The sequence below is a fragment of the Arvicola amphibius genome, chromosome 6 (assembly GCF_903992535.2).
Source record: "Arvicola amphibius chromosome 6, mArvAmp1.2, whole genome shotgun sequence".
In the NCBI taxonomy this organism is placed as follows: domain Eukaryota; kingdom Metazoa; phylum Chordata; class Mammalia; order Rodentia; family Cricetidae; genus Arvicola; species Arvicola amphibius.
Window position 1 is genome coordinate 119,427,546 of NC_052052.2, and position 18,906 is coordinate 119,446,451.

Here is an 18,906-nt window from a genome sequence, read left to right on the forward strand (position 1 = left end):
TTAAATATAAAAAGATGAATAAAAACTTAGGGATATAGTTACAAATATATTTGTCTTAAGTCAGTTGATATCACATGAAGTTAATGTTTTTATGAAATATATAAAACATGTTTGACAATAAACTACTATGAAATTGGCCACTTAACAAATCCACTTATGAAACATTTTATCCTCAAGAAGTCTGTCTCTCTTGAACCATCTCTGTCTTTCTCTCTCTTTCCCTCTGTCTTTCTCTGTCTCTCTCTGTGTCTCTCTGTTTGTCTCTGTCTCTCTTTTATCCTCTGTCTCTCTTTCTCACTCCACCCCCCATGCAAGTGTGCATACACACACACACACACACACACACACATACACACACACACTTCAGTCTCTCCCACGCATAAAATACTCAGGTATCAGATGGGCTGAGCCATATCTGGAAGCTGACTAGAACATCACCGTCCCAGACTCCTTAACTTGTTGACTGACTTCCTTTCCTTGTTGGACCAACAGTCTCATCTGTGGACCTTGCCCATCCTGAAAGAGGATCAGATTGCAGCTGTTTGCATCTTTAAAAATAGACAGACTTGCAGAGTGCAATAAAAAATAAAAGATACTGACCTATAACCTTTTCCATTTAACCTCTGGCATTGCCTAAAAGCAAGTCTTCAAGGACAGGAAATCATACAAATAATAGCGGTTTGAGGGGTATCCCAGTACATCACTGCTAGTCATACCTGCTTTTGTGTTGCAAAATAAGCTAACCAAAATCTTTGTGGCTTGGAAATTTTATTGTAAATATTTCTTGATTGAAATATTAATGAGAAACAAAGTCACACATAAATATATTTAGTAGCCAAACTAAAATATATTACTGAACTATACCACTGTATCAATATTTATATATTATAAAATGAAGGAAAAATAACTCCCTCACCATAAGACAAAATGAATTATATTTTCTGTAACCTCTTCCAATCAAATCTAGAGAAACGACATGATAAAAACATTGGCAGACATATAGATATATAAACAGATACATAAGTATATTGATGTGGGCAGACAAGTTCATGGGTGACTTGCATTGCAGGAACAAGCAGGAAAATCCTCTCCCGGCACAGCTGCAGTGTTAGTAGAATTTCAGTGCCTGTGTGCTTACCAAGACACCACAGATAAGACACCACCCTCCTATACCATTAAATCTGCTGGTTTTCACTGTCGTGACTATTTCCTGGGTTGTTTTCAACAGTGTGAATTACAAGTCAAAGTGTATAACTTATTTGCTTCTTAAAAGGCATTGCCTTACAGTTTTTCAAAAGCAGATTGCCTACTTTTAAGCTAGGTTTTATGCAAATGTAAGTCACAAGATTATAGCTGTTGTAACTTACAATACTTTAATTACACTAAGGCAAAAACATTCTGTGTGTGTGTGTGCATGGGGGTGTGTAGACTTTAACATGTACTAGCTACAATCAATAGAAATTTTGCTCTTTAGTTATTTTTCTAACAATGTTTTTAATGTGTGATTCATTGATACTCACTATACAGTCTAGGCTCTGTGTTATCATCATTGTCACATAATAACCTGACAGAACATTAAAATAATAGAAGAATCTATGGCCTCAAAAGTTTCAATAAGTGGTCAAACAGCTGTGTTGTTTCTGGGCCGCAGGGAAAGTCCAGTGATGTGGGATTCCCCTCTGTATCAGGCTAGAAATATGCCATTGGCTAATAAAGAATCTGCTTCGGCCTATGGCAGGGCAGAATATAGCCAGGCTGGAAGAGATATAGGGAGAGAGTAGGTGAAGTCAAGGAGACTTCATGTAGCTGCTGAAGAAGAAAGACATCCTATGGAACCTTACCAGTAGGTCACAGCCTTGTGGCAATGCAAAATAATAGAAATTAGTCAATTTGAGATAGAAAAGCTTATGTAGAAACATGCCAAAGCTTTTGGCCAGGCAGCGTTGTAATGAATATAGTTTCTGTGTGATTATTTGGGTCTGGGTAGACAGGAAATGAAGAGCCTCCCTCTACAGTCCAAAAGTGAAATTGCTCATGGTATGCATCCAGGAAGCCAAAAAGGGATGAAGGCTTTTTCTGTTCTTTTTCAGTCCAACCAGGCTCAAGCCTATAGGACGGCACTGTCCACATTCAGGTAGGTCTCCTTCCCCTTAGTTAATCATCCCTGGAAAAGTCCCCACAGACACACCCAATGGTCTGCATTACTAGTTTCCTGGCAGTTCTTAATCTTAATAAATAGATGATGAAGATTAACCACGGCAGATTAAAACTAATGGAATGATATTATCTATCACTTTTTAAAAACGTAGAGGATAAAGGTACTTTATGATTCAATACCTCAATTTTGTTAATATCATTGGTTCTCATTAGGTTAATGTATCAAAGATTAGTTATCAAACTTCAAGGGTCAAATTTAATTTAATTTCTTTTTTGTGAAATAAAGACATTATTGCTGTTTACATTCCCATCATGACTCTTAATTTTCATTTGGGATATGATTTTGTCATCTAATTACTCATACTAACACATCTCTGCGGCTGTATTTTCACTGATCACAGCTCAACTACTGTTCCCATTCTCTTCCACTGATGCTAGTTCTTCAACATCACGAGTGCTTCGAGAGCATGGATTATAGCAGGTACAGCTTCTAGTCTTTCTTCCCATAATAATCACTTAGTAAACGTTACTAAATTGAACTAAGTAAATAAAAATCTTGGCCTTAAGGAATTTGAAATCACATTCCAAACCTACTATTGTAGGTAAGTAGTGACCTAAATAAGCACTTCAGATGCTCTTTCCTCCCAGGTGCTAGCTACACAGGTAATTCTACAGAGAAACTCTGAACACAGGTCAAACAGGGCATTAGCAGAAACTCACAGTTTATAAATATGAAATTGGGCCTAGAACTTTATCCTCCTCTAATCAGAGGCCAGTAGAAGATATCCTTGTGACACCAATGGGGACCATATAACCCAGATTCTGGCCCAAGAGACCTGGAAATTATCCCTAAAATAAGTATCCTGCCTCAGGAGAGGTAACCTAATCTCCTTGCTCTCACAGAAACAATCACAGTCAAAGGTTAGGGAACTCTTAGCCTCATAAGAAAGACAGCCAGGAGACTTGGGAGCAAATCAGGGTGTCTTCTCCAAATGGAAGGCAGCTTGAGGTTAGTAAAGTGCTGGCCTCTCCCTGAAAGTATTATTTATATCTACTGTGACAAAATAATATGGCTTAGACTTTTGGTTAAAGTAAAAATGAGAAACCTCAGATGTGACTAGGTCCAATAAAACAGTATGACTAATGCACAGCCATCTCCATTCCTGCTGCAGACAATAGCTATAAACCATTTTATTGGCCCAGGTTAGATCTCCAGAGGGAAGAAGGGGAGAAAAGTTCTAAGCTACCTATTGTGTTCAGCTACAGCAAGTGGCTCTAGTAAGGAGTCTGAAAAGTACCAGAAGTGATTCCCTTCATGTATACCAGCCCTTCAACAACAGGTACCTAGGGCATCAACATGCAGTAGATATGATTGGCAGTAAAGCTTAGCAGCTAAAAAGTTTGAAAAGAGCAATCAGGATGTCAGTCTTGAAGAAAAAACAAGGGCTTTTTTTTTCTGCTTGCTCTGGCCTCAGGCGCAAGTTCGTTCCTTCCATAGCATTAGAGCCTACTTCTTCAAGATTCCGTGTATGTTTAAGACCAGCTGAGACATCAATCACCATGGACTGAAAACTATGGGATCCTTGAACCTTCCTTTCATGGGCATTCATTGTTGGATCAACTGGACCACAGCCTCAGGTGAAAGACCTGCCTCTAGGCTGAGCCTCCACCCCTATCACCCACTGGACTCTGTCCCTCAAAAAAACCCACTCCGCTGCCCAACCTCATGCACCTGAACATCCTCCCCATGGCCAGTCCTCCCCTGCAAGCCCAGCAGACTACACAGGCACAGGCACAAACCACACCAGTTGGAAACACAGCACCAGCAAGGCAGCTGGTCCCTGCTGACATCTCTGGGGGAACTCCACTGCTCTCGTGCAGTCCCCAACAGCTGGTGAGCAGCAGACTTCATAGGCACAGATACAAACCACAACAGTGGGAAAAACAGGCTCAGGCACAAGCCATGCCAGTTGGAAGAAAAGATGCATAAATACAAGTGTAAGAATACATCCAACAACATCAAAAAATAGTGATCCTATACCAGCAAGACCTAAGCATTCCAATGCAGCTGAAACACAAGGAAACTAACTTAAATGAAGATGACACAGGCTCTTAAAGAGGAAAAGAAAAACTCCCTTAAAGAAGTTGAAGAAAAGACAAAAAATTGGAAGAAATCAATCAATCCCTTAAAGAAAGCAAAAAGAGCTAAGAAATTTTTTTTAAATAATCAGACAGGTGAAGGAAATGGTTCAAGACTTGAAAACTGAAATAGAAACAATAAAGGGAGCACAAACCAAGGAAATTCTGTAAGTGGAAAATCGGGAAGCAAACAGGAACTACAGATGTAACCATCACCAATACAAAAGAATACAAGAAATAGGAGAGAGAATCTCAGATGTTGAATACAAGTCAGAATAGGTTCATCAGTCAAAGAATGTTAAATCCAATAAATTTCTAACACAAAACATCCAGGAAATCTGGGACCATGAAAAGACCAAACCTAAGAATAGCAGGGCGGTGGTAGCACACCTTTATTCCTAGCACTCAGGAGGCAGAGGCCGGTGAATCTCTGTATGTTTGAGGCCAGCCTGGTCTACAAGAGCTAGTTCCAAGACAGGGTCCAAAGCTACAGAGAAACCCTGCCTCAAAAAATCAAAAAAAGAAAAAGAAAGAAAGAAAGAAAGAAAAAGAAAAAAGAACCAAAAGAAAGAAGAAAAGACCAAACCTAAGAATAGGAGGGATAAAACAATGAGAAGAATCCCAGCTCAAATGCATAAAAACATATTCAGCAAAATTATAGAAGAAGACTTTTTGAACTTAAAGAAAAGCATACCTGTAAAGGTACAAGAAGCATACAGAAAACCAAATAGGCTGGACCAAAAAATAAAAAAAGTCCTGTTGCCACATAAAAATCAAAACACTAAACATACAGAATAGAGAAAGAATTTTAAAAGCTGCAAAGAAAAAAGGCCAAGTAACATATAAAGACAGACCTCTGTAAATTACACCCAACTTCTCAATGGAGAATCTAAAAACCCAAGGTCCTGATAGACATTTTAGAGACACCAAGGAATCACAGATGCCAGTCCATACTAGTATATCCCACAAAAGTTTTAATTGTTATAGATAGAGAAAACAAGATAGTCCATGACAAAAACCAGATTTAAACAAAACCTATCCACAAATCTAGCCCTGCTGAAAGTACTAGAAGAAAAATATCCACCCAAGGAACTCATTTACAAAACTGGAAAACAGAGACTACCATCACCACCACCACCACCAAAAAAATAAATAAATATTTTAAAAAATTAAAAAAAAAACACCCACAGGAATTAGAAATCACTGGTCAATAACATCTCTTTGTACCAGTGGACTCAAATCTCCAATAAAAAGACACAAGCAAACAGATGAATAGATAAACAAGATCCATCTTTCTACTACATACAAGAAACACATCTCAACTTCAAAACAGACATTACCTCAGAGTAGAGGGTTAGGAGTAAAGTTTCAGTCAAATGGGCCTAAGAGGCCATCTGGTGTAGCTATCTTAGTATCTAACAATATAGACTTCAAAATAAAATTATTCAAAAGAGATGTAGAATAGATATTATATTCATATTATTCATATTATCAAAGGAAAAATCCATCAAGATTAAGTCTCAATTCTGAAAATCTATGCCCCAAATACAAGAGCACCCACACTTGTAAACATTAATAAAGCTTAAATCATATATCAAATCCCACACATTAATAGTGGGTGACTTCAGCATCCCACTCTCATCAGTGGACAGGTCTGCCAGACAGAAACTTAACAGAGAAACAAGGGAATGAACAGATGCTATGACTCAAATGGACTTAGCAGATATCTACAGAACATTTCACACAAACACAAAAGAATATACCTTCTCAGCACATCATGGAACCTTCTCTAAAACTGATCATATACTCATTAATAAAGCAAATCTCAACAGATACAAAAAACTGGAATAACCCTTATATTTTATCAGACTACCATGGGCAAAGTTGGAGTTCAAAAATAACACAAACCACAGAAAACCTACACACCCACAGAAACTGAACAACTCTCAACTAAACCACCCCTGGGTTAAGGAAGAAATAAAGAAAGAAATTAGAGACTTCCTAGAATTTAGTGAAAATGAATCAACATACATCAACTTATGGGACACAATGATGGCAGAGCTAAGAGAAAACCTCATAACACTGAGTGCCTACATAAAGAATTTAGAAAAATCTCACATGAGCAACTTAAAGGCACACCTGAAAGCTCTTAAAATAAAAAGAAGCAAACACCCAGGAGGAATGGATGACAGGAAATAATCAAACTCAGAGCTGCAAACAAGAAAATTGAAACAAAGAGAATACCAAGAATCAATGAAACAAAGAGTTGGTTCTTTGAGAAAATCAACAAGATAGAGAAATCCTTATTCAAACCAAACTGCAGAGAGATAATATCCAAATTAAAAAATCAGAAATAAAAAGGGGGAATAACAACAGACTCTGAGGAAATACAGAGAATTTTTAGGTCATAATTCAAAAACCAATACTCCATAAAGCTGGAAAATCTCAAAGAAATGTACAACTTTTTTGATAGTACCACATATCAAAATTAAATCAAGACCAGATAAATATTCAAATAGACCTATAATCCCGAAGTAAATAAAAACAGCTATTAAAAGTCTCTCCCCCGGAAAAAAAAAAAAACCCAGAGCCAGATAGTTACAGCACAGAATACTATCAGAATTTCAAAGACAAGCTAATACCAATACTCTTCAAATTGTTCCGCACAATAGAAACAGAGGAAATATTGCCAAATTCTTTTTATAAGGCCACAGTTACCCTGATTTCCAAAGAAGACAAATATGCAACAAAGAAAAGAATTACAAACCAATCTCTCTCACAACATTGATGCAAAAATACTCAATAAATTACTGGCAAACCAAATACAAAAACATATTAAAAACTCATCCACCATGATCAAGTAGACTTCATCCCAGAGAGGCAGGGATGGTTCAACATATGAAAAATCTGTCATTGTAACCCACCATATAAACAAACTAGAAGAAAAAAGTCACATGATCATCTCATTAGATGCTGAAAAGGCCTTTAACAAAATTCAACACCCCTTCATGATAAAGGTTCTGGAGAGACTAGGGATACAAGGAACATACCTAAATATAACAAAGGCATTTCTTCAACATCCTTAGTTATCAGGAAATTGCAAGTCAAAAGAACTCTAAGATACCATCTTATACCTGTCAGAATAGCTGATATCAAAAATGTTAATGACAGCCTATGTTGGAGAGGATATGGACTAAGGAGAACTCTCCTCTACTGCTGGTGGTAATGCAAACTTGTACAGCCACTTTGGAAATCAGTATGGCAGTTTCTCAGAAAATTGGGAATCAATTTATCTCAAGAACCGGCTATACCACCCAAGGACATATACCCAAAGGATGCTCAATCACACCACAAGAACACTTGCTCGAATGTTTATAGTAGCATTATTCATACTAGCCAGAACCTGGAAACAACTTAGATGCCCCTCTACCAAAGAATGGATTAAAAAATAATAAGGTACATCTACATAATGAAATATTACTCCACTGAAAAAATATAAAGACATCATAAAATATGCAGGCAGGTTTGTGGAACTAGAAAAAAATCATCCTGAGTTAGGTAACCCAGACCCAGAAACAAACATGGCATTCACTCATAAGCAAATATTAGATGTAAAGCAAGGATAACCAGGCTACAACCCACAGTTCCGGAGAAGCTAAGCAACAAGGAGGACCCTAAGAGGGATGCATGGATTTCCCTGGGAAGAGGAAGTAGATGAGATGTCCTGGGTAAACTAGGGGCAGGGGGAGTGCGTACAGGAGAGAGGATGGGGGTAGGAACACGAGGGATCAGGATAGTTGAGTTGGGCATGGGACAGGGTGAGAGAGTAAAGAAAAAATATCTTGATAGAGGGGGCCATTGTGGGAATAGGGAGAGGTCTGGTGCCAAAGAAACTCCCAGGAACCCACAAGGATGACCTCAGCTAAGACCCCTAGCATTAGTACAGAGGGTGCCTGAACTGATCTTCCCCTATAATCAGATTATCACTACCCTAATTGTGATCATAGACCTTTCATCCAGAAACTGATGGAAGCGGATGAAGAGACTGGACCAAGTTCTGGGAGTCCAGCTGAAGAGAGGGAAGAAGGATTATATTAGCAAGCAGGTTCAAGTTCATGACAGGGAAGGCCACAAAGATGGTTGACTTGAGCTTACAGAAGCTCACAGACTCTGGACCCACAGTTAGGAAGCCTACATGGGACTAACCTGGGCCCTCTGCATCCAGGTAACAGTTGTGTAGCTTGGTCTTTTGTGGGGATTTTAGCAGTGGGATCAGACCTGTCCCTAACATATGAGCTGGCTCTTTGGAACCTATTCTCTATGGTGAAATGCCTTGCCCAGCTTTGATGCAAGGGGAGGAGCTTGGTTCTGCTTCACCTTGATATGCCATGTTTTGTTGACTCTCATGGGAGACCGTAAGCCTTATGAATGGAGATTGAGGATGAGTGGATGAGGTTGTGGGGAGGCAGATATAAGGGAGGTAGGGGAAGGGAACTGGGGAGTAGGAGGAAGGGGAAATTGTGTTTGGTATATATAATAAATAAATAAAGTAAGTAAATAATTAAAAAAAGAAAACAGGAACAAGTGGTAGCTACTATGCAGAAAAAAGGTAACAGTCATGCACTGCTGATAGGAGCATAAATTGCCCACTCACTATGGAAATCCATATTGTACTATTCAGTATATCTGCCCTATAACCCAGCACTATGTAAACACGAATCACATAGTTAAGTTACAGCTATAACCACCACCTAAAGGAATGGATAAAAAAAAAATAAGGTTTGTGTGAACAGTGTAATTCATTAACCACAAACGATAAGGCAATATTGTCTACAGTAAAATGAATCAAAGTGGACAAAATTATGTTTAACAGATTGTGCACACCTTTAATCTCAGCTCTTGGGAGGCAGAGGCAGGTGGGTCTCTGTAAGTTCCAGGTCAGCCTGGTTTATAGAGTGTGGTCCAAGACAGTTAGAACTATTAAACAGAGAAAGCCTCTCTCAAAAAAAACTAATAATAATAATAATAATAATCTCATTTGCAAGGCCTAGACTCTATGGTAGATAGAAAAAATATAATGAACAGAGGACATGAAAGAGGAAGCAAAACTGTCTGGGGAACCAAGAGGACAACTGAGAGGAGGAATGGGAGTAGGAAATGTAGGGGGATAATGGGAGAAAACACTCTCTAAGTTATTATACAGTATATCATTCCTTTACATGGAAATGGCCTTCAGCAACTCTGTAATAAAATATAAGCAACATGAAATAAAAACTTGGCTTGACCACTGAAAATGAATTGTCACTATTGGCAGAGGAAAAGCATGAATTGTGAGGCATCATTAACTAAAAGAAAGACTGTTCAGAGCACTGGACCCCTGCTCTTTTAGCAGCTTACTTCACCAGGAATTCTCCGTTCCTGTGTTTTTTGTGTCCTCCTCTGATCTCTACAGGCACGAGGCACACATGTGATATGCATGCATACATGAAGGCAAAACATTCACATTTCAACAAACACTGTTAAAGAAAGGGTAGGAGTGCTACTCAAACATCATTCTATGAATTCAGGGTTAGCCTGATATCCAAACCACAAAAGATACATCAAAAGTCCTACTCAGTTTTCCTCAAGAACACAGGCTTAGAACTTTTCAGTAAAAGTCTTGCAAAATCATATTCAAGAATACAATAAGAGGCAGATGGTGGCTCCTGGACAGGATGTCATCCAGGCCCAAACTGCTACAGAGGACCATGTCTGGGGCCATGGTCCAGCTGCAGCTGAGGTCTGTGCCGACACAAGAAGAAATCAGAAGACCATGCTGAGTAGGCTTTGCCCGTCATTGACCCTGGGAAAGCTTACACTACAGTAAGAGAGCTGGTCTCTGCACTCTGGAGAGATGGCCTCCACCCCTCACAAAGCAAGGGTGAACCAACCCTGAGGGCATGGACATAGGGGAGCTGACTGTACCTTCACCTGAGTTCAGTGGCCCCAGTGGTCCAGATTGACCAGCTCAGGTACCACCCAGCCCCACAGACAGGCCTTGGGTTGGCTCACCTAATATCTACCCCTTCTAGGACATGCTGGAGCTCTTAAAGAGATTGTTCCTGTGGAATAATACCTGCAGTATCTCCAGGGAAGTCACAGGATATCCCAGAGGAGTTCCAGTAAGGATTCAGTGATGATGGAGTACCAGAAACCAGGGGCCTTGAACCAGACCAGTGACTCATTGCAGTGAACAAATGCTAGCAAAGCTGACAGGACATAAGGATATACTATATGACACACTCAGGCCCCCAATGCCACCAGGGTGAATGAAGAGGTGTTGGAAAGGCAGGAAAGAAGGGGAAGCAAAGATGGTTTTGTTGTTATTATTGGTTTTGGTTTTGGTTTGCTTTGTTCTTATTTTTGTTTGCTTGCTTGTTTTGCTTTGTTTTCTTTCGGTGGGGTGCTATAAAGTGAGGAGAGGATATGGGGGACTGGGAGGTGAACAGAATTGGGATGCAGGATGTGAAACTCCAAAAGTAAAAATAAAGAAGTTAAATTTTAAAAAAAGAGGTATATTTCTGGTTCAGGCAAGGCTAGCCTATTATACATAATGATTTCCAGGATAGCCAGGGGGAAAATGAAAGACCATCTCTCTCTCTCTCTGTCATTCACTCACTCATATATATATATATATATATATATATATATTATATTATTATAATATTATATATATATAATATTATATTATTTAATATATATGTATATGTATTAAATATATATGTATATTTAATACATATATATTAAATACAGCCCAGGCCCACCTCACACTTGCCTAGGGCCCACAGTGAGCTGGGCCCTCCAATATCAGTAAGAAATAAGAAAATACCCTCACAGGCATGCTAATTGGCCAATCTAATAAAGGCAATTCCACAGTTGGGATTTGCTTTTCCTGTCACTATTCATTTTTGTCAGGTTGACAAATGAACTAGCACACTAATTTTGCAACAAAGGGTCAAAACCATACACTGGACTGAGAAGCAAAGGACAATGGCGCTGGGCTCTGATTCTTCTGCATGGACGGGCTCTGTGGGAGCCTTCTCAGCTTGGTCGATCACCTTCCTGGACCTGGGGGGAGTTGGGAGGACCTTGGACTTAGCATAGAGTGGGGAACCCTGATGGCTCCTTGGCCTTGAGAGGGAGGGAGGGGAGGTATGGGTGGAGGGAAGGGGAGGGAAGGGGGAGAAGGAGGGGAGGGAAGGGGGAGGAGGAGCGGAGGGAGGGGGGAGGAGGAGGGAAGGAGATGGAAATTTTTAAATATAAAAAAAAATAAACCATGAGAAAAAAAAAAACCATACACTGGGCACATAAAACAGCCTCTTCAGTAAGTGGTGTGTGGAAACTGGATATATGGCTATACAAGAATGAAACTCAATCAGTATTTCTCACCCTGAACAAAATCAATTCAAAATGGATCAAAGACCTAATATAAGACTTGAAACTATGAAACTGCGAAAGAAAACAGAACACACAAAATGAGCTCTCTCATGCACAGACAATGCAACGCCTTAAATAGCTAAATCTATCAACCTCAATTCCTTTCCCATTGAATTTAATGTACACCCTTCTGCAAATGCTATATAAGTGATTTTCCATATTTTAGGGCCTATTAAATTTTTAATATCTTTAATACATCTGGAGTTTGTCCTAGTGGATGAGGTGAGTTAGAAATTTGACTATTCCAACTGAAGTAGAGGGAAAGCCTGAAGCAGCTGGGAGAAGCTCCAGGAAGAAGGCCAGACATAGACAAGCAATATTCTTGAGGGGAAACCGTAAGAAAAAGAAGCCTGCTATGGAAAGCTGGACTGTGCAGCAGCAGCCTCTCTGCAGTCAGACTGTAAACCAAGCTGAGGGGAGTTTCTCTACTTGCCTTGCAATGTCTATAACTTCTTCCAAATGGCCTAGTCATTAATATAGATATACGCTACCTAGTTTTTCAATTTTAAATCTTAAGGAAAGACTATTATGTAATACAGGAGACTATTGCCAGAACTCAAAAGGAACCTCACCACACTCTGTGTTTTTACGAGGTAAATACCAAATTAGAAAAATTCTATATTATCTAAAAATGAAAAATAGATAAAATAAGATTTATTAAGACATTATATCCTACAAAAGAAAATAAATTCAATGTGTATAGAGAGTATAAAATAGAAAAATAAGTGAATTTTAGAATGTATCCATTTATGTTTTCTCAGAAATTAAACACTTTAGAATCTCTACAATGGAAAAGCAAAAGTAAGCTAAAGAAAAAATTAACAACTTCATTAAAAGAAAGAATAAGAAACAAACACCGCAATACAATCTAAAATAACACTAAAGTCAGTGTGCTTCAGACTCTAAACTGCAGAAAGTAGTGTCATATGCACTACAAAAATGTACCTGGGTGGCATTTCAATTGTATTTTAATAAATAAAGACTGCCTGAAGATTGAGAGTAAAACAATAAAACATACCAGGTTATGGTAACACACACCTTTAATCACAGTAGCCACACTAGTTGCTATAGAAACTTGGTGGTGCACACCTTTAATCCCAGCCCTAGAGAGGATTATAAAATGGAAGGAAATATCTCTCAACACACAGTCTCATTCTGAAAGTCTGGGAGGCAGGATTGCCATTTCAGACTGAGGTGAAGGTAAAAGCCAGTTGCTGGCTGTTTTGCTTTTCGGATCTTCAGGTTGAACCCCAATTTCTGACCCTGGGTGTTTATTAATCGTGCTTCAGAAGAGAACAAGAATATTAGCTTGTCCCCCCACCAAAGAATAAAAACAATGTAAAAGGTTTTTCAACCTAAAAATAAAATATTAGAGAAAGGCATCAAAATAAACAGGATAAAAACATTTGAATTACGTTAGAGGCTTTCCCCAAGAGTATGATTGCAGTGAGAAATTATTTACACACGTGTCATCACTATGATCCAAGCACAGGAAAGAGAGGTGAGCACTGAACAGGGATAGCCAAGAGGATGAGACTTAAATAAGGGGCAGGAAGAAAGCCTTGCCTCCCTTTGGGGCAATATAATCAATAAATAGCTTCTTCTTATTTTTCCCAGTGCATGGTTCATTGCCTATGTCAATATATTAGTAAGAAGTGAGAGGAGATGTTTGATTTGTCTACATTCACTTAGATTATGCAGAGATTTAGTATAACAAATAAAAGTAACAGGTTAAGTAAAAATACCAACCTGTTGACAGAAATGCTACCTAATATAGGATGAAAATAATTAAATCTAGGAAAATCTCTATGATTATTTTTTAAAATTACGGAAATACCCCTCCACAAAATTCTTAGGGCAGGTTGGCTAGATTATTCGCATTCATCTTATCACAGATGGAAGAAATCATCTAGTTTTTCATTAGGGAGAAAATACTTCTCAAGAATTCTATATACAAAAAAAGAATTCTATATGCAGATTTTCATGTACTTGTTCAGACAACAGAAAGGTAACATCAAATTACATAAGGTACATAAAACATATCACTCATGCATTTTGGAGACTACACCCTCAACATGTACCTACAGGACTCTATATCCTGCTTCAGAGATGCTAGCTGCAACTTTATTCACTAAACTGGCTAGCAAATGGCACCAGCCAAGCAACCATCAAAGGATGGGTAGTGAAAACGCAGCACATATACACAATGGAATTTTATGCAACTGTAAAGAAAAATATCGCTTACTAAATTTTTAAGTTATTTGTAAGTGTAATTTAAATGAAACTGGAAAAAATTTATACTGTGTAAAGTACCACACCAAGAAAGACAAATGCCCCATACTTTCTCTCATATGTGGATCCTACCTTCAAAACTTTAGTTTTGTGAGTTTAATCTGGAACACTATGGAAACCAGGAAATACAATGACACATTGGGTCAGAGTAGTAAAACACATGTAAAAAGAAAATAAAGAGCGAGTGTACTGGTGAGGCGGGGGGATTCATGTAGGGAGAGAGTTGGAGGCATTAGAGAGAAAAAGATGTATATGAGAAGATTAATCAAAACGTAGATTGCAAGAAAATCACATATGGAGTCATACTTTGTAAGGCAATTAAATATGTGTTTTAAAAGTATTCAAAGGGAAATATCCTACACTGTTGTATAACAATGTTTCAAAAACTGAAGGATAACGAAACAAAAAACTCAGTGCCAGGTGTGGGATGCCTCCTCATGAGTTGTTGGTCAAGGAAGCTCCCAAGGCTCCCAAAATGATTCAGGCTCTTGCATTTCTACTTGGTTCCCTGCCAGAAATAATGGAAAGGATGCCATCACTGAAGACACCACCCACCTTCCCAGCATGATGCAGAGAAATCAATCTGGAATCGAGCTACAAGTTTCCTCCCTGCTGGCTAGACTTCACAGTAGGAGAAAGTGCTGTGCAGGCTGCTGGGGGAGGAAAGGCATCAACAGTCCTAACCAGCTGGGAACCCTGTAAACAGCAAGCCAACCTCCCACAGAAGATAAACTTATATTTGGAGCATGATTGTTATGAACTGGACTCTGATTAAACTTGAGGTCCATTCCACAGAAGAGAATTCAAGTTTGATATGTAAACCAAGTCAAAATCACATGACTGAGGAGTACTTAGACCTCAAAAGGAACTTACTTTTGCTGTGTAACTAAACTGACGTGCTCAAAACTACCTTGTAAATATTTTTATATTCATAAAAAATACCATTTTCTGTATTAAGCACAGAAGCTTCTCTTTACAGAAAAGGGTGATGAATGCTCATAGCTGCTGGCCTATGTCCTGAGAATAAGAACTGAGCACTGCACCCCAAACAGAACTGTATTTTACCACCCCCTATAAACCTTGGGGATGTTATGGAAGAGGAAATGGAAAAAATGAAAGAACCAGAAGATGATGGAGGGAAGGGCTGATAAACACTATCTTCTAAACTACGTACATGGCCACGGCAATCTGATCCTATACCAGTTAAAGTCTTGCTGGTCCTGTATAAGACTGGGCCTGTCATCAGTGAATATTAGACCAGAGAGGAATTTTCATGGATCTGCTCCTCCCTGTTGAACTATTTATTGAACTGAATCCTCTTGGTGAGCCATTGAGACTCTGGTAGACAGTTTCATGACTATCCTCACATGAGACACCCCTGGTTAAGCATGGTGGGTCACAGAACAAAACAATAAGACATGGGCATGAAAAAGAGACTTGGGAAGGGGCTGAGAGGGATAAGAGGGAGATAAATGCATCACTTATGTGTCAAATAAATTTAATTTTAAAAGGTGGTAAAAATATATATACTCTAAACATATGTATATACTCTAAATCCCTAAGAACAAACAATACAGCACAAATTTTAAAAAAAACAGAAAACAATTTAAATCATTTGATCACATTCTTTCCTCTCTACCAAGTCCTCCCAGATACTCACACTTTCCAGAACTTCTTTCACTCTATCTATCTATCTATCTATCTATCTCTTAAAAAAGAAAACAAAACCCCCAAAAGACAAAAATGACAAGTAATTAAGTGGGGCACAGAAAAACATGGAGCCTGTTTTGTGTTGTTCAACTACTTGAGCCTGCCTTAGGGAGGGACTGATATACCCAGTGCCATTCCATTGCGGAAGACTGTTTTTCCCTGTCCCAGCAGGTGCCAATCGCAAACAGTTTCTTGGCTAGGGTGGGACTTTGTGATCATTTCCATGTCCCAGTTCTGGGATTTTTGTCTGGCTTGAAGTGGCACGGTCTTGTGCATGTCATCACAGTCTCCATGAGTTCTTGTGTGCAGAAGCGCTGTTGCATCTGGAAGACTCTCTTTCCTAGACGCCAACCACCACCCCCAGCTCTTACAACATTTGTCCTTTCTCTTCCATCTAAATATCCCGAGCACTAAGGGAAAGAATTTGTGCCAAAGTCTCTCATTCTCTGCACACGGTCTATTGTGGGTCTCTGTGCTAATTACCATCTACTAACAATCCTAAAAGGCCTATTGAAATCAAAATTATGCCAAAAGTTTAAAGTCGGTATGAAAATCAGATAAAGCTGGACGTGGTGACATGCATGAGGATCTCAAACTCAAGGGTAACCCAAGTTTTTAAAACCTGTCTCCAAGCAAAACAAACAAAACATACATAATAGTAAAACAGCAAATGCTAATGTGTATTAATATATCTAGGTACCATCACAGATATTTTTCACCTGGGAATTCATTTGAAGTCTCAAAATATCCCATTTGTAGATGAAAAAACAGAGGCAGAAGAATAAAAGGAACTTGCTTAAGGATACACAGATAGTAAATAGCAGAGTGAGGGTCAAATCCAGGCAGGCTGGCTCCAGAGCACATGAGGGTAGCCAGTCGGCTGCTCTCCAGACACAGGTGATAACTGGTCACCCCAAAGTTGTAATTTTGCCTTGTTGTCTTCCTTGTACCAAATAAACAAAATAATGTCACAAAAACATATTTTATATTTCAAGACAAGCTTCAAAAATTTTTTAATTAAAAACATAATTATGTGTACTTTCTTCTCTCTCTCTCCCCTCTGTATGTGTGTCTGTGTGTGTGTGTGTGTGTGTGTGTGTGTGTGTATCTGAGTCTGTCTTCATGTCTGTGTGTCTATGTGTCTGTGTGTGTGGATACGATACACAAGAGTTCAGGTGCCCGTATCAGAGGCCACCGTATCAGATCCTAGAGTGGATGTGGGGAAGTGAACTCGGGTCCTCTGTCAGAGCATTACACATGCTACACCATCTCCAGTCCCAAAGAATAATTTAAACATAAGCATGGTAGCACATGCCTGAAACCTCAGCACTTGGTAAAATGTGGCAGGATTATAAACTCAAGGCCAGCCTAGGACTACGTAATAAGACCCTGTCTCAAAGAAGAAAAAGATGGAGTTGCTAATTAGGGACGAATGGAGTAGGACTGGGTAAAAGAATAATGATAGTTGGATTTTTGAAAGGTTCAACTGGGTATAAACCAAAACGATGATGTTGATGATGACGAAGCCAAATAATGATGATGATGATGGTGATGATGATGATGATAGTTTAAATAAAGCAATAAGAAACCATGGGGCAAAAATATAAAGTCCAAAACCATGTGGTTCTATGTTTGTATACTTACATTCAAATCATGGAAGGTTTATGAATAATTGGTTATAAGTTAAAAGGATGGATTATCTATAGGACTTATACAAAAATATAAACTATACTTACCTAAATCACCACTATAAAGTCAAAAGTAGCTATAACAGATGTGATCAATAGAATATGCATATACTAACATTAGACACTGTCAATCAGGAATGCCTGCCATTGATATTTACAAAATAAGATATATACAATGGAAGCTTTCTCAAGTCCAAGAAGTACATATACTAGGAATATCATCTTTACAGAAAAAAAGATATTGGCTTTCCAGTCTATGCCTTATAATAAATGCTTACAGAAGGGTACACTGATCCAAATAGCATGGAAAAGGTCACTGACAGAAAACTCTGTTGAGTATCAACACCATGACTATAGGTGAAACAGAACTTAGGGCATCACAAAGGAATGACTGGGCAGCTCCAGTTTCAGAGAGTGTCCTATTTTAGCTACAAAAGTATAGAAGACATACACATAAAACGCTTTTTTAATCTATGACACCAATTCTTTGTTGGCAGAGGCTGCTTGTTCATTCCCAGCCACCCAGACTCAACTATGAACAAAGAGAAATAAATTTGGGGTGAAGGAGGGATGTGATACTCCTAACCAATCTTTTTAGGTAAATAAATAACCTTAAAAATCCATATCTGCAAAGAATAGCCAAACTGAACTGAAGAGGATCTTAAGCCAAGTAAACCGGTGTTGCTTGTTCAAGACAGACTTAGCCCAAAACATACAAGGTGTTTTGTTTTTGTTTTTTGTTTGTTTGTTTGTTTTAGGGCATGGTCTTAATCTATGAAGTTTAATATTTCAATTTCTTAAGATTTAAACTAGACCACTTTTTAAAAAGGCTGTAAATAATGCTGTGTCTTGTTTTAATATATACAGACCTTTCTATTATCATCAACTTATGATAAAATATGTAATGGAGTGAATGTTTACTTAATTTCACACAATATTCTTTCAAATATTTTCTCACTTTTGTATTATCTTAAGAAAAGAATCTGAAATTGTTCTTATACTTTAGACACCATTTTGTCAGCATTGGAGATATCACACGATTATGTTAACTATACATTTACTGGGTAGTAAAATATAATTCTCTAAACTCAACAAGAGTTCAACAGCAAAATTTTTCTCAATGGCAGTAAGTAAACTGCAAAAATATTATGCGTGCATTTTATTTCTCATTTTCATTCATATTTTTTTCTATTACAATCTTTTTAAAGGTCTTAAAGATCTTACTTCTTTCTTTTTTCTTTTTTAAATGTACTTTTAAATTTTGTAATGTAGCATTGTTTCTACATTTGTTTAAATAATGAACCATTTCTTTCCATGTGCACCATTTAAAACTCAGCACAAAACTCAGTACAATCAAAGAAACTGTACATTATTCCCAATCCAAATAATTACTGTAAAATTCAGAATTCTCTCTACTGTCACTAAATATGAAGAAGCATTTAAA

At 38.2% G+C, this 18,906-nt stretch overlaps 1 protein-coding gene across 1 annotated transcript in view; it reads right to left on the minus strand.

Moving 5' to 3' along the window:
• The window catches only part of Sugct (succinyl-CoA:glutarate-CoA transferase), a 714,904-nt gene that overhangs the window by 437,762 nt on the left and 258,236 nt on the right, over window positions 1-18,906 (minus strand).